This window comes from Paralichthys olivaceus, chromosome 9 (assembly GCF_024713975.1).
Source record: "Paralichthys olivaceus isolate ysfri-2021 chromosome 9, ASM2471397v2, whole genome shotgun sequence".
Lineage (NCBI taxonomy): Eukaryota > Metazoa > Chordata > Actinopteri > Pleuronectiformes > Paralichthyidae > Paralichthys > Paralichthys olivaceus.
This window is the reverse complement of record NC_091101.1, coordinates 6,072,773-6,089,820: the sequence shown is the minus strand read 5'-3', so window position 1 is coordinate 6,089,820 and position 17,048 is coordinate 6,072,773.

Genomic DNA, 17,048 nt, shown 5'->3' with positions numbered 1-17,048 from the left:
TGAATGACAACAGGAGCATGGTTTCACATTATTACCTTTCACACAGACTCTCACTAACCTCAGACAAATCAAGAGCAGCAGGCAATGGAAGCTTGGCTATTTGTCAGGCCTGGACTAGACAAAGGACTCAGATGCAGAGGAATTACTGTTTAATCAGGCTTTATTGTGAACCCTCTTCAACCTCTCAGACAGTGACCAAAATCACAGGCTATGAGAAATTAGCTATCCCATCTATGAAGAATTATCAACAAAATAAACAGGACGATAAATCTTCCAATAAACCCAAACCCACTCCGTGAAGGAGGGAAAAAAACACAAAAAATAAAACCAAAGAGAAATGTATGAACAGAAAATCACTCCACAAGGAGGAAAACAAAAGGGCTAAGAACTACTAACTCAAAACACTCCCTAAGGAGGAAAACCAAACTCGGTTCAAAAAATGAAAACACACTCCTAAAAATCGGAGGCTCTGCTACTCACTATGAAATTCTTATCTAGAACAAAAATTCATTCCTACAGAGGCAATGAAAACAACTATGAAACTAAAACTGAGCACGACACTAAACTATGAAAGAATACAAACATAAGACCACTCCACTGGAGGTAAAGAAACAAGCAAAGCTGAGAGACAACATGGACTGTGGCGACTGGCTGGGGTGGATGGCAGAAACAATACACTCAGGCACAAGACAAAGAGACGCAGACTATATAACACATGAAGGTAATGAGCTACAGGTGGACACGATCAGACAATCAGAGCGGTGACACATGAGGAAGGGCGAGTGACCTGAAACGAGAGGAGAGTTCATTTTCAAAATAAAACAGGACGTCACGAGACAGAAACCCAGAACGAGACAAACCTCACCGCGGTGTGACACTATTATTGCGATCAATGTGTTTTCCCCATGTTTTATTTTCCCTGTCCTCGCTGATGGAATCTATCATGGCCGATTAAAGTTCAATGATGGCTTAGTGCTCCCTCAATGTAAATAAATAAATAACCACTGTGATGGTTCTCTGATTCATTGGGATCTTAAAACAATTTTCACACAAGGACTTTCCCAGCAGTTGTGGCGTTGAATACAAATATACTTGATTTTGAAAGCTAAAGTGTAGGGGTGTAACAATTCGTTTTAAAAAACGATTTGATTCTTATCACAATTCGTGGTAGCCAATATGATTCAAGGACGATATTGGTTCATTTAGAACGATACGATTCGAAACGATTCGAAACGATTCAGTGACTTGAAATAGACTCAGTAACATTTTAGCCAACAATTCAACCAGTGTGACTGAAATAAATACCTGGATACTGGACAGTGCAGGTGAAGTTTCCTAGATTCCTGTTGTTTCTTGTAAGGGAATCAGGTATAAATTATGGATATAAACATGTTTATATGTTCATGTTTATATAAGGTGACTGGACCGTAGGTGTTTTGTGATGAAATCCCATGGCGCTAGACGTGTTGCTGTGGTACTTGACCTTTACATATCCTACAAACAGCGAGCGACTTATTTAGAACATCTCCATCTTTGCAAAAGCCAAAGTGTTTCCACACACTGGACCGCAATGGTGGCTTGATAATTTCTCGCTCGCCGGCGTCTCCTCTGCCATCCGCCATCACGCTATGTTTTGATTTTGCGCTGCTGCAGGCACGTGGCGATGAGGTCACAGACTGGCAGACTGAATCGAGTAACGTTTAACGCCTTTATCATTAAAAGTGCTAAAAAAACCACATCCATATAAAGTCTGACGTGCTTAAATCCAATGCCTTATTTCCTATTATCGATACAATTGATTGATTACCTTTTAAAACAATGTTAGATCGATATATGTACTTGACGAGCACAGATCGATGTAGTTGGATTGTAGGAATATAAATCGATACATCGATGTAGTAGATGAATCGTTACACCCCTACTCACTATAGTGTTTGCATTACCTCCTGTTCACACAGCCACTTAGACAGGGCAGTTTGAAAGTTTATTTTGCTGCCTTGCTATTCTGTGCAAGAGTAACTGCTCTATTCCTCACCTAAAATAATTCTGCAAAATTAGGGTCATTTCTGGCGATGATCCTTAATCTAACAGTACTTTTGGTGCCACTTGTTCACCAAGAAACCACAAATTCAGTGGAGTAAAATCTAACACAGAGGGTAAATGTATGATACAAAGGTTTTTATTAAGGGAATCAGATATGAAATGTACCACATCCTGTAGACGTCTTGCAGCAAGGTAGAGTTCAGATGTGCTGCCTTAAACCATCTGTGACCCTCTATTGTCCTGTGTATCTCAAATCAGTACATCAGGGACTTTCATTTAGAGGAGGCATGTTGGAGAAAAAACTCCTTTTCCCTGTGGTTGGTCAGTTGGAAAGTGGCTGAGGAAGAGGGTCTAATCTGAAGATTGTTCTGGAACTGGAAGGTAATAGCCAAATGGTGCCAATTTTAGTTCCTACCGCATGTCCATTTTGGAAAATTATCTAACTGTACTTGTTTTAGTTCAGAGTTGCTGTGGGCAGCCTTTCCTCCTTTCAATAGATACACCAATCCCCCCTCTCTGCTTGAAAGATGCTATTACCTGTTGGCACAGATGTCCTTACTTTTACAACATTATATTTTCCTCCTTATGCAGTTCAGATACACTGCACAGTCTGGCTATTACAACACACCAATGCACATTTTAGGTTTTTTTGATGATGATTATTCCGTCAATGATGATCACCCTGTTTGAATGTTTATTCACGTCTTTGCTGACTCATCTCTGAGTAAAATTTAAAGCGTTGTTTGCAACAAAGCAGTTTTATAACATGCATTTACAACATGCATCTTTACTGAAGAAGAGGCTTTTGAGTTACTGCACATCAAACATTAAAAGCATTTTTCTTTTAAACTTGAAATGAGTAAAATGTTATAGCCCATTATTTAATGTACCCTCTCTTTACAGATTCACTCCCGCTTGGAAGTTTTCCAGTTCTTGTAAATGTTATGATTTGTTAATGATTTTTTAAAGTAAGTGAATCAATCATGTCCAGTTACTGGGTTGATTGTATCACTTAATGGAACATGTACAAAATCTTTTGAAAGAATGCAATAATGCAGCCGATCGCGTGATGGTACAACATAGTGTCACCAGATCAAACCTTAAAGAAGAAAGAAAGCAAAAAGGACATATTCAGACAAAGTGTAGAACACCACTTAAAACTTAAACAGCACTGACAAGGGCATGTGACAAGGTCCTGACACTGGGTACCTTGTCTGCCACCTCAGTGTCATAATGTCCTACAAATGCAACAATTTCATGGCTCATTTTGAAACCGACAATAATGGGACAAACACAAAAATTCCAAATAGAGGATGAACGGGTTCTGAGGCTAAATTTACATGATGCACAGTTTGCTCTGCAGAGGGTCCATCCCAGTAAAACTGCAAACCCTTATGGTGATGGATACTTGAGGACTGCTGATGTATCTACGAAGAAATTAAATATCAGAAACCTGAGCAACTATCATCCTGTTGCTCTCACACCAAGAAGTGTTTCAAGGGTCTTGTCCTCTCCCTCATAAAGACCATAATCCCTGCCTCTCTGGGCTCACACCAGTCCACACAAGACAACTTCTCTCAAGCACTTTACCTGCAGAGACAGGGCACATATGTAAGCATTCTTTACACTACAGCTCTGCTTACAAAACTATCATCGCTGGCAAGCGGAACCATACCTCCTGACCTCGACAGATTTGCCATCACTATGGAACTGGAACCTGAACCTCCCATCAAGCAGTAAGACTTGGCCCCTACCTGTTCTTCACTATAACTTTGAGTACTGACACAACAAGGATGTGTACTGAGCTCCATCCACGACTCCTTCTACACACACTGTGCTTCTATATTCCCTACCAACACCATTGCAAAGGTTGCAGATGACACAACGGTGTACAAATGGCAAAAGTCTGGAACCTGGAGAGTCCTTCAATTCTGCAAAGTCCAAGGAGCTTATCATAGGCTTTGGAAGACCGAGAGAGGATGCTCCCCTTTGCATCTCAGAGGAAGTCACATGGTCCTTGAACACCAATGGCCATTTTCCCTGAAGAAAGTTGCTCTGTTCCAACATCATTTGTCACCGCATCAGAGTGAATCTATCCTAACATACTGCATCTCTGTGGTATCAACTCTGTGTAGATATGAAAACTCTTCAATGGCTTATTTCCAATGTACAGAAGATGATTAGGATACAGCTCCCAGACCTGCAGGATACTTAAAGCTCATGCTACCTCAGAGAAACTACCAGCATCTGTATGGACTCCACACTCATGTCATGGATGCCATCTAACTCTCTCCATTTGGCATATGTTATTAAGCCAACTACACTTCACACTACACACTCCAGAGGCATAGCTGCTCTTAGTCCTCCAATTATAGCCTACGCATGTCACTATGACACTATACTATAATTAATATTCACCCACATGATGTGGTTGGTCTGCAATTACTGATGAAAACCTCTGAGCTGTTTGTTTTTAAAATTTGAAAAAGAGGATTTGTAAACTGACATATTTTCTCATCTCATAATCAGCAAAATCTATATTTATCAGCATGAATGTAGACTTTACATTATCTGTTCATTTGTTTCCAGTGAAGGTTGTCTGAGTGCATGTCTGTGTGTGCGTGTGTGTGTGTGTCTGAGGACTCTGCAATTGGCATTCCAGCCCACATGTAATCATTCTGTCTCGCTGATTGAGCCTGTTGTCTAAATGAGCAGTGGTTAATTACCTCCTCACAGCAGATCTGTTCACCAGGCAGCCTACCCACCAAGACCACAGAACACAACAGGACACCTCTGGTTTACAAATTAGACGGAGAGGCAAACAGAGGCAGGGATAGGAAGAAAGAATGGGAGGAGAGAACAAAAGGAAAAGATGAAATTAAAGAACTGGACGCAGCAAGCTGGAGAATGGAAAATGGGTATAGACGGGAGGAGAGGGAGAGCAATGGGGAAACAGAGATGTAGTGAAAGAATAAGAAGGAAAACCACAGGCAGCTGGTGAATAAATTAAAGGCCAAAACATTGCGACAAGAGGTTAAAACAGATGGCAGAAAGAACTTACATCAAATAGGAGGAGATGCTCATACAAATGGGAGATGGAGGGAGGAATAGAAAACGGAGAGAAGTAGAAAGGAAACTAAGGCGACACCAAATCCACAGGAAGCTGCTTTAACAAATGGGGCTGTGCCACAGCCTACCAGCTCTGTGCTGTGATAAGGCCCATTTTTCATTAACGCAGTGATTTATCAACACAGTGCTGAGAGGATCTTAGCAGGGGCTTTTGATTAAGGCCATTAGATATTAGACATTAGCCATGAGATTATTCACACTGCTGGGGTGTGTTTGATTTCTCGATGTCAGCGCTTGCCGATGGGTAGTCTGTGTGCCTTGATGACTGCTCTCTTTGAAGCAGCTCTTGACAATGATGGGGTCTCCCTAGTGGCCCAGCGGGTGCAGGAGTGTGCCATGGGTTAAGTACACTGTGCAGAGTTTGACCTTTGTCATGCCTTTGTGTACTTTTTCTCCCTCTGTTCTTTTGTTGTTGTGGCGGTCCCTTACTGTCTACTTCTGTCTGCGTTTAATGTGCTCAGAATTCTGTATTCATTATTTTTAATGTGTGAATATGTATGAATTACATTTGTCTTAGAAAGCAAGTGTCAAAATTACAGCTGCACAAAGATGTAGTTTTATACAAACAATGGATCAGTTGACTAAAGGTTGTTATCACATTTGTGCCTTCAACCTGCCCACTATGAAACATAAAGTCAAGTGATTAGTTGGTGAACAAAGCTGAGCTTAGGTGTTTTTTGCAGGAATTGTCAGAGACCAAAACAGAAATGAAAAGAAAAGTGAATATTAGACTTTATTTTATATTGTGGCCAGAAAATAATTGCAGATTACCTTGTGTCTGCTGGATGATTAAACAGAAGACTGTTTCTCACATCAAGGTGATATGCCAGAGTGACTATTACAGACGTCTTTTAAGCAATTAAAACAATATTCAGACCCAAGTTGTAGTTTACCTTGATAAGCATTGGCTTAACAACATGGTCATTATGCTTTTGCTTCCAAGGCAACTTGCCAAAGAAGAAGTGACTGTGAATGTTCTTACCGTGACATGCGAATATCTGAGTCAGTCCAATATGGTTAAATGAAAAAAAATAATTTATCTGGCAATTTAGACTTGTAGTTAGATAAAACATAGTATCGGTCAGTAACTGGGTCTGAGGATGTAGCATTCACACTTACTGCTACAGAGGTCAACTGTTTACTCAGTTTGAACGCATCTAATTGCACCAAACATGGGACTGCACTTAATCAGGCCATTTAGAATAGACATGCCAAGTAAGAAGCCAATGAGATGATCAGCTCCCGAAATATGCATTCCACTTTAGACATACAGACAGAATATGGAATTATGAGGTAGATGTGTAATACCAATAATGAACCAATGATGCTTTAGATGAACCAATCCATTGTTATTGTGGCTTCTTTTAAATTAGTTTCCCCATGATATATATAACTGGATTTGAAATCAATTATACAACGGAAGCTGAAGCCTTGGAGAATATGAGCACAAAATTTGGCCTGAACATAAGGACAAATGTCATTACATTGGAAAAAATGCTGTGAGGTGGAAAGTCTGTCTGCCTTTCATCTTGAAGAATATAGTTTCATTTTTTTTCGATTTGTTTGTTTACATCTACCTCTGTCCAAATGAGATATTGACAAGAAGTCGATTTGGGTCTTCAAGCTGACTACAGTAGCTTTGATCATGACTTTAAAAAGAAAACTGATGCATACATGCTATGGTTAGACAGCAGTTTTCTTCCAGCTTGTGTATGTTGTGTGAAAAGTTCCAGTGTATTGAAATATTTTGTATGTTTTTATAGCATCATCACTTAAGTTGTGAAATGTTTTCCAAAATGATCTCAGAGTACACTTTTTTTTAACACTTTGACTGCAAGTAATGTGTTGGTTGGACTCCTGTTAAAGTAGATGTGAATGTTTGAAGACAACAAACTTTTACTTGATTTCTTATTCATTTTTAACTTGCAGACAGTGATTTGAGCTAAATTTGTATTTTAATGGGGGGGGGGGGGTCAAGTTTCTGGTCACCAGAAGTCCAATCATCTCTCTTTTTTTAGCTCTGTATTTTGTCTCCAATAGATCCTGAGGGAAATATCTCTGTCACTGTTGCTACTACATGTTCTCGAGATGCTGTCAAACTGTGTCTGCTGTCTGGTGCTGGGCATCGTAATTTGATCCACATGTAATAAAAAATATTTATAAGTGCAGCCTTAATTTTCAAATTACTATTCACTCAGGTTCATAACTGCTAATGGTTATTGTACCTGGCTTCTTGACAGTCCTCAACTCAGACTTGAAATCTTGTGTGGGGAGGGGCTTTTTAGTTACCAAACAAGTATATGTATAGGTATAGGTGTTGTGCGGTGCAAGACTCATAGAAGCTACAATATGTTCGCTACCAGTGTTATTCAGTTATCAGTTTAAATTAAATATGCTTCGAAGAGCATATGTGGATCTTTATCATGCATTCTCTGATTCAGTTCAATTCCGCATCTCTTCCTGTCCACATGTCAAAGTGTCCTTGGGCAGAGTGATTAACACCCCAAGTTGTTCCTGATGATCAGGCCAGCAACAATGCATGAGCTGCCATCTGTGTTTGAATGAGCCAATGAGAGGCCAAAATAAATGTAGAGTTTATTTTAGCATGTCAAATTATTGCACACAATTCAAGGCTGGCTAGTTTAAAGGCCACTTATCTAAATGATGCAACCTTTGACTGTGATTGTCTGCTATCATCACGCCAATGATTCATCGACTTTCATTTTAAAACCTCCCGTGATCCACTGACCAGTTGAGACCCTCCATTAAAAGGAAGATGGCTGATATTTTCTACATCAGTCATGTGTGATCACAAGTTCCAGATGTAGGAACATAAATACTGCAGATGCACTGATCCATGTGAGGTCATGGCCCTCCAGTGGACCGTTTTTTAGCAAGGCCACTGCACCACCTATTTGTTGTGATAAAATATGCTCAGCCTGCATCCAAACAGATAACACAGAGCAGCTTTCATTCTACTTACTGACCATATCAGACCATATCTCAGTTCCTTCATTAGTAAGATGAGTGGGCTTGTTAACCACTATTTTCTCAAGAGGCAGACAGAGCTGTTGCCATAACGATAACCCTGTAATGAACAGAATAATGATGCTCAGTCTCCAGCCAATGTTGCCACGCAAACCTGGCAAGACTATACCAATACACTGTGGTCATCAGAGGGGATGCTGTAAGTCAACATCTCTCACCCACTTGATTTTTTTTCATCTCTGAATCCCCAATACTCCTGATTTCTCCATGCAACCAGCTGCTGTGATGTTCATTTTACTCCCTCTAAGACAAACAGCCTCTTCTGTTATCCCCCTCCTTCCTGCTCCCTCCTGCTTTGCCTCTAATTCAATTATTCCTTTGTCTTATCTGCCTCTTCACTGCTCTCTCCAGCTAATCTGATTATAACGGAGAGCTGGCAATTAAAACACAGATATGAGAGAGATCTATCCTTCATGCTTCATGCTGCCTTAATAAGATCCAGCTCCATGCCTCTCATGCAGTGAAGGTTCAATTAGGCGACACACTCGCCTGAGAGGACAGTCTCCTTGTGGTGTGCACATCAGGTCAGTCTCCCCAGGACTTGACTCTGTGCTTGGATGGACTCTGCATGTCTGCAGCTGGTTTATCACATATTGCAGAGATGTAGACTAAAACTCCTTTTTTTTTTAAAATAAAAGTTTTGAAGTTAGCAAACAGGTTTCAATAAGTTCACTTATCACAAGTTGAAGTGAATGAAAAAATTGTGAATTTGCTTACATTAATTGCAAGGCTGCTTCATCGTTATCTGATTAATGCATGTTCTGTGCACGGATTTAATCTCAGCTGTGGTATTAGCAGCTTGTATGGATATACTCGCAACACCAGCAGATTACAGCGTATCATTGGACCGCAACAGGGAAGCAACAGTACATGACCCTTTCTCCTGTGTTTGTTTCTGACTCACTGTCTGAACAAATAATAATAGAGTAATAATAGAGTAATTTGAAAACAGATGACTCTTTGTCTGATTGTAATATTTTTACCCTGCCATCTTGGTGATTGATGTAGAGCAATAAAACTCATGCTGCCTCTTGCTCTGGCAAATTAGCCACTGGGCTAACAACGGACTGAATGACTTCATCATGACATTCATAAAGACAAAGTGCAGATCAGTTGATGGGTGTGTGTGTCAAACTGATTGTGTGTAGCTGTGTGTCCTTTACTATGGTTCATACAAATATACAGCCCATAATTACACAACATGCTGTATCTCTTGAACTCAGCCTAGTATTAGATGTTTAATTTTGTGTTTTGGTAAAGCTGACAAATGTATACTGTTACAAGTGTTTAGTACAGTGGCCCTGAGAGGTCAACACAAAGTCAGAAAACATTATCAAACGTGCCGCAGAACACAAAGCAACAGACAACCACACTGCAAGTAATTGCCTTACTTGCTACACCTTTTCATACTTTTTGTGTTGTATTTAAACATGCATTGCTTTTAATCATGCATTGCACTGACTGACCTTGTGACCTTTAAGTTAACTTCAATATTCACTCATCTTTAAGCTCTATTTTGGCCTTCACCAACTTCTGAGAAAAAACATTTGGCTCCACAGTGTTCACCAACTAGTCTCTATCCTTGTGGGTGGGTACTGGGTGGCTGTGGCTGAGGGGGTAGAGCGGTCGTCCTCCAACCAGAAGGTCGGAAGTTCAATCCCCAGTCTTCCTATCTGCATGCCAAAGTGTCCTTGGGCAAGATACTGAACCCCAAACTGCCCAATAGAACAACAAAAAGTGCTAGCACTCTATGTATGAATGTGTGTGTGAATGGGTGAATGGAAAACTGTAGTGTAAAGTGCTTTGAGTGGTCTTCAAGACTAGAAAAGCTCTATATAAATACAACCATTGACTGTACATGGGTAGTGTAAATGATGCACTTTTTCTGTTTACAATTCTGGGGTTCATCATTTTGCCCAAAGATACTTTGGAATGCAGACAGGAGCTGGGGCTCCAACCCCCAACCTTCTGGGTAGTGGACGACCTGCTCTGTCGCTCAAGACCCAGCTCAGCCACTCCCCAGTGTACAGTGGGATTTAATGCTGAAATTGAGGTTGATGAGTTGAGTGATGACATTGCACTAAAAGCAGTAAAATGTGCTCTACAACACTGTAGTGCTCCATAGAGCTGAGGAGAACTGAAGAGAAACGTGATGAATATCTATGAATACTATCAAAACCTGTCACATTTCACATAACTGTTTGAGCTATCATTTAATAAATATTGATCAGCAGCTTTGATTTGATACAAAATATATATATTTATATTTTTGATTTACAATTTACTCTGAAAGTAATGATGATTTGGGATTTCCTGTTTGCCTGTTAGAATTTCTTTTTTTTTCAGAGCTGATATTTACTCTTCTGGCATGACTGACTGTGTGTGCGTGTGTGTGTGTGTGTGTGTGTGTGTGTGTGTGTGAAAGTGTGTGTATGCATGTTGTGATATTTACTCTCTTGTCTGCTTGTCTGGCTGTGCCCTTCATATGTACTGTAATGCCTGAGTGCCACCCCGTGTGTGTGCTCTCCTGTGATATTTGCTCAACTGGTCATGCATTTCCTGTGTGTGTGAGTGTGTTGCAGTTTGCTTTATGGTTCATTGCCTCATCTTAGATCTTATAGCGCTTGATTCTATCCTGTGACATTGTGCTTTTTATAAGTGTAATGTTATCCTCACATACACCAACATACAAATACACTTTCACCTTGATCAATGTCATTTACATGAATCAATCACTTTAACAGGCCTCTACAGGGCTATTTGTCATGTACCTCCTCAAATGCATCCACACACCTACTTTCACCTCATTGTGCATGATTCATAATGTGTAACTTACTACAATACCTAGATCTGTGAAAGATTCTGCTTGGTCTGCTCAGATTAAGGGTGTTTTCACACTGACGATGAGTCAGCATCGCCTGTGCTGGTCTGAGTGCGTTCCGCTTAACTTTTGCAATGTGAACACAAAGCGCTCCAGGTTTCCTTTTCAAGTTATGCCATTGTGTTGAACTGAACCTGAACTGAGATGCATGGATGCAGTGACAGAACATAATCACTTCAAGATTTCACGATTATTGCTTCAGCATCAGGACAGATGCAGGTTATAGCTCCAGTCACCTTTTACTTTTTCCAAATCTCCTGTGTCCTCCCTCCCCCACTGACAGTACACACACACACACGCACACACACACACACACACACAGTCAATCATGCCAGAAGAGTAAATATCAGCTCTGAAAAAAAAAGAAATTCTAACAGGCAAATAGGAAATCCCAAATCATCATTGCTTTCAGAGTAAATTGTAAATAAAAAAAAAATATATATATATATTTTGTATCAAATTAAAGCTGCTGATCAATATTTATTAAATGATAGCTCAAACAGTTATGTGAAATGTGACAGGTTTTGATAGTATTCATAGATATTCATCACGTTTCTCTTCAGTTCTCCTCAGCTCTATGGAGCACTACAGTGTTGTAGAGCACATTTTACTGCTTTTAGTGCAATGTCATCACTCAACTCATCAACCTCAATTTCAGCATTAAATCCCACTGTACACTGGGGAGTGGCTGAGCTGGGGCTTGAGCGACAGAGCAGGTCGTCCACTAACCAGAAGGTTGGGGGTTAGAGCCCCAGCTCCTGTCTGCATTCCAAAGTATCTTTGGGCAAAATGATGAACCCCAGAATTGTAAACAGAAAAAGTGCATCATTTATACTACCCATGTACAGTCAATGGTTGTATTTATATAGAGCTTTTCTAGTCTTGAAGACCAGTTGAGGACAGGAGAGAATTTCTTTCCTTAGATTATCACACAACACACTGTTTTTTTTTTACTTCACTGTTGCAGAAGAAGCCACGGCCCGCTGATCCAGGAACTTAGAAATTAACACACAATTTTATCGTAAAGATCAGGTCTACATGTGGGTGATAAAAAAACAGCGCAGTGGTATGGTCACCTGTTGACCATCGCAGGGTGCATAACTAAATCACTACTGACTTTTTAAATAAAAAGCGAGTTCAGATTAATCTGACTGAGTGTATTATTTGATGAAAAAGCAGCCGTGTGCAATAGCATAGTAAATTGAGGATATATTGAGATGCAAATGAACTGTCAATGTGAACTGAGTCCTTTTTGTGCTGGTCCACTTTTTAGTCCACTTTAAGACGACCGAGTTAAGATCATTAAAACACTGTGAAAACACCCTGAGGCAGTCATCCCGAAAGCAATCGGCTTGTGTACAGTTTTAGATCTTCAGTAGTTCAAACAGTTCACTGTTTCTTGCCTCAACTCAATAATAACCATCATTCTTTTGGAAATTGTATTTTTGTTATTTCAGAAGAATCTCAGTAACGTTCAGCTTTGTCACTAGTTCAAGGGAACCTAAAATATAAACTGCATTGTTGATTAAACGTGAATGTACTGTGTACAGCGCAGACTTTTCATCAGCCGCCTGTACAGGGAGCATGGCATCACAAGAGTATTAGTGCAAGTGCAATATATTGTTTGATATATATATATATATATATATATATATATATATATATTGCCAAAAAATAAAATGATTGATTGATTCAGATGAAGATTGATTTATTCCTGCAAATGCTGAAAGACTAAAGAATGCTTTCAACATACTTTTTAAGATGGAGGAAAATAAAGAAAAACCTACATCGCTTGCACAGCTGTCAACATAGAGCACATTTAAAACTGCAGGTTATCCCATACAGCTGTGGTCTGTCAAAACCAGGTGTTTTAAGCATAACCACTCAGTTTATCCACTTGCCGTAATAACCACATAACATTAGTTCAGAGAAATCATGTTAGGTTTTGTTTTTAACTGGACCCAAAAGCAGACACAGAGAGGGATTGGTTGTGAATGAAAAATAGTCTTTTATTGTTGAGCTGGCCGAGAGTGTATCCCACTGATGTGACTGAACAATCTGGCGATGAGCGGACAGATGGCGGGGATTGTGACCAGGTGTGGAACTAGCGCCAGGTGCCAGGAGTGGAGACTGCACCCACAACACACACTCACACACACACATGCAGGGAGGGAAGAAACAAGGAGGGGAACATAGAGAACACAAGCCGTGACAAATCAGATCAATTTGATATATGGATTAAGCCTGAGAGAGTGGTAGGCATTAATTGCATATAACAGGAGAGGTAGAGCAGATAGTAACAGGTATTAGAAACCAGTTTATTTCATCAACAGCTCCTTAATGTGTTTAATGTGATAACAAGAAAGACAAAAATGGTATTCAGAACTCATACCTCCGCCCAATAGTCGCCTCAAATTTAATCAAGCTGCATCAATTTGCAAACACATAGATATCAGTTCCTTAAATCTGGCTTTTTATTAAGATCCATGATTTATGTCCTGGGAAATCAGTGGTAAAGTTGAAAAACGCTTCTCACAATGTTACAGCAAGTGAAAAAAATGATTGCGAGCTGCAAACTAACCACTCAACAAAATCACGACTGCTTGCTGTCCTGCTTCCAAATGGTGGAACGAGCTACCCATTGACACCAGGACAGAAGAAAGTCTACACATCTTTTGCTGCAGACTAAAGACACATCTCTGCTGATTACACCTTGGTGATGAAGATGATGTCTAATAACTAATTCAATTTTTTTTATAAAAACATATATATATTGTTGCACTTATATTGCACTTACATGTTGCACTCTGTAGTTTGGCTTTCTGAAGCAAATTGTTCTTACTTGTTTCTTGTTGTTCTGGGTTTCTTCCCTCATGGTTGATGCACTTATTGTAAGTCACTTTGGATTAAAGCATCAGCTAAATGAAAATGTAAACAGGAGACTCTGACACAGTAAAAGGCGAACGGACCCAAAACGTGAATCTGTCCTGATGTTGAAGCAAAAATCGCGAAATTTTGTATTGATTATGTTCTGTCACTGCATCGATGCATCTCAGTTCAGGTTCGTTAAACACAATGGCATAGCTCTATAAGGAAACCTGGAGCGCTTTGTGTTCACATTGCAAAAGTTAAGCGGCACTCAGACCAGCACAGGCGATGCTGACTCATTGTCATGACCTCATTTGGAGGCCGGAAAGGGACCAAGTGTGAAAACACCCTTAATCCAATATCACTGCATCAGTTTCTCCCAAAGGTGTAACACAGCAAAACTAAGAGAATCAAGAAATATCACATAGACATTTTGAGTGTAATGTAATCTGAGCAGACAAAGCTGAATCTCTATCACTGATCTAGGTATTGTAGTAAGTTACACATGGGCACTAAGCTCTTTACAGGTGCCCCCTTTCAACTCCATCTGAATAAGTGTCTTGTAAGATTTATTTGTAACTACATGGGACAAAAATCCATGAAATCCAAATCTCAATATGATTGCTCTCCCCAAACATCTCAGGTAAACCGCAGAGGTGATCAATTAATTAATATGTGAATGTGATCAGATATATCCTCATCAATCGTGGATTCACAGGAATTTGAGAACACACAAGGTAAGAGTTTTTAAAGATAAAACTATGTGAGGACAAAGAAAGAAATGATTTGGAACACAGCAAATAATGATTGGGACCCATCTTGGATGATTACTGTCTTGAGTGACACAGAAATGATACATATGAGTGATACGTCCAAACCATCAGGCGGAGACATTTGGTGAGATGATTTTTATGACAGCTTTTTATCCTCCTGCTAATCCAAGAGCCAATTCTAGCTTCACATGATCTTTAAAAAATAATCACAGAAGCGTGTCTTGCTTCAGGGTGAGGAGAACGTTCATTGGAAGGTGTGAGATCATCTGTTTGGACTGAGGAATCATTTTAGTGTAAAGTATGTGAGATTTGGGTGAGGTAGGTAGAGAGAGAGAGAGAGAGGGAGGGGAACAGAGCAGTAAACGATAAAGACACGGGGAGCCAGCCTCTTAAGTGTACTCACACCATAAGCATCACGCCATCTGTTATGCTAATGCAGCCCTCTCATTTACAAGAATAAGTAGTAGACATGTGCAGATGTTTAATTCATGCGAAACTAATGACTGCAAATTAGGCTACAGGCAACAGAAAACATTAACCTGTTTGGAACATCAGAACGGATACACCGGACCAGAGATGACTTCTCCACTTCATCTTTTCATTTGGTTTGTGGCTCTATTCTTTCTGTTACACCCCCCTTCTCTATTTGTAAATAAAAGATGAGCAGTGACAACAGGGATTATTTTCACCATGCGTTTATGTCCACAGAATGCATCGGAGCCCCACAACTATTCGCTTGTGCTTCTTGTTTAAAATAGGTCTGAAACCATAGAATCAATGGATGTGGTGTGCAGTGATATATAGTTGATGCTGGATCAACTTGCCAACCTTTTAAGAACCAGTTTGCTTTTCCAAGGTCAAGAGTCACCATGTATGTCTCTGATTTCCCAGCGACACTTGTGCCGACTACAAGCTAGGGTTGGTCGATTGGACAAATCATCTACTGGTGACTGGCTGAGCACATTGACACACAGACACACACCGACACGACTGAGCTGACCTCTGACCCGGGACAGCTTAAACTTTGATGTGTTTATAACCATGGTCACATTATCAACACTGACCCCAACATAATGATCCATACTTTTCCTGAATAAGTAAAATCTTTATTCATAGCAGCGCAAATTCATGTTTTTATTCACACGCTCCTGATTCCGCTCACTCTCTTCATCTCTGTCTCTACGTCTCGCACTAACACACACACACACACACACCCACAATCATACAGTGTCATCAGACAAATCTATTAACTAAGACTCAGTGAAAACAACATAATTTGGTCTTCACTAACACAAATATTGTGTGTGTTTGTTTGACGAAAACTGGTTCCAGATTAGGCACTGGCTCTGAACTGGCCCTAGGACTGCATTGCTGGAAAAGGGGTTTACCTGCTTTAAAATTGGCGATATATAAATTCGTTTTTTATGTTACACAGCAGATACAAATCATTCTCTAGGTTTCTGTTGATTTAGTATGTTCTTATATATCATAGTATCTTATATATACACTAATGTGCTTGTGTTTTTTTCCCTTTCCCCCATGATCATGTTTGTGTTGCATGATTAATTGTGGTTTCGATTTGGTGTCGATGAGGAACGACTTACTGTCGTTCTACATTCTAATAAACTAATCACCTGCAACTTTCTGAGAACTCCTGCAGTGATTGACCAGTCAGCTTGTATCCACTCGCTGAATGTATTGTGTGGATCTAAAGCAGGAGACAACATGGCAAGAGAGGATGATGGAGACCCACAGTGAGCTGACCAGAAGACACAGAGGGGGAAAAAAATAAATGGAGTCGCAGCAACGTGGATGTGAGCTAGCCACATGCAGAGAAAATAATTGAGTTCTTTATAGAAATGGAGTGAGGAGAGGGCAGCAGCTTCAGAATAGGGAGGCAAAGCTTTTGTGCTAATGTCTTTTTTTTGTCAATTATTTATTATTATTATTATTGTTAGAAGTAGTATAACAAGCAAGTTATTGGGTCGGAATTGCTTCAACAAAGTCAAGAAGGAATGGTGAGACCTTGAGAAACGAATCAACTGTGGTTGTGTGTAACAACAAGAAACAGTATTTTACAGAAATACAAGATAACGAATATTCTATGAAATGAACAGAAACATGAATAATGCTTATAATCTGTATTTTCATATTTCTATGAGCAGAAAATAATTGAAACCTGATTTGTAAAAAAAAAAGTCTGAGGTTATTCAGTCTGTATAATGCCACAGCTCCATCCCTCGATCGCTATGACTCAGACTCTTAAAATGGTTTCAAATCAGCTTAATTTCTGTACATTGGGAGAA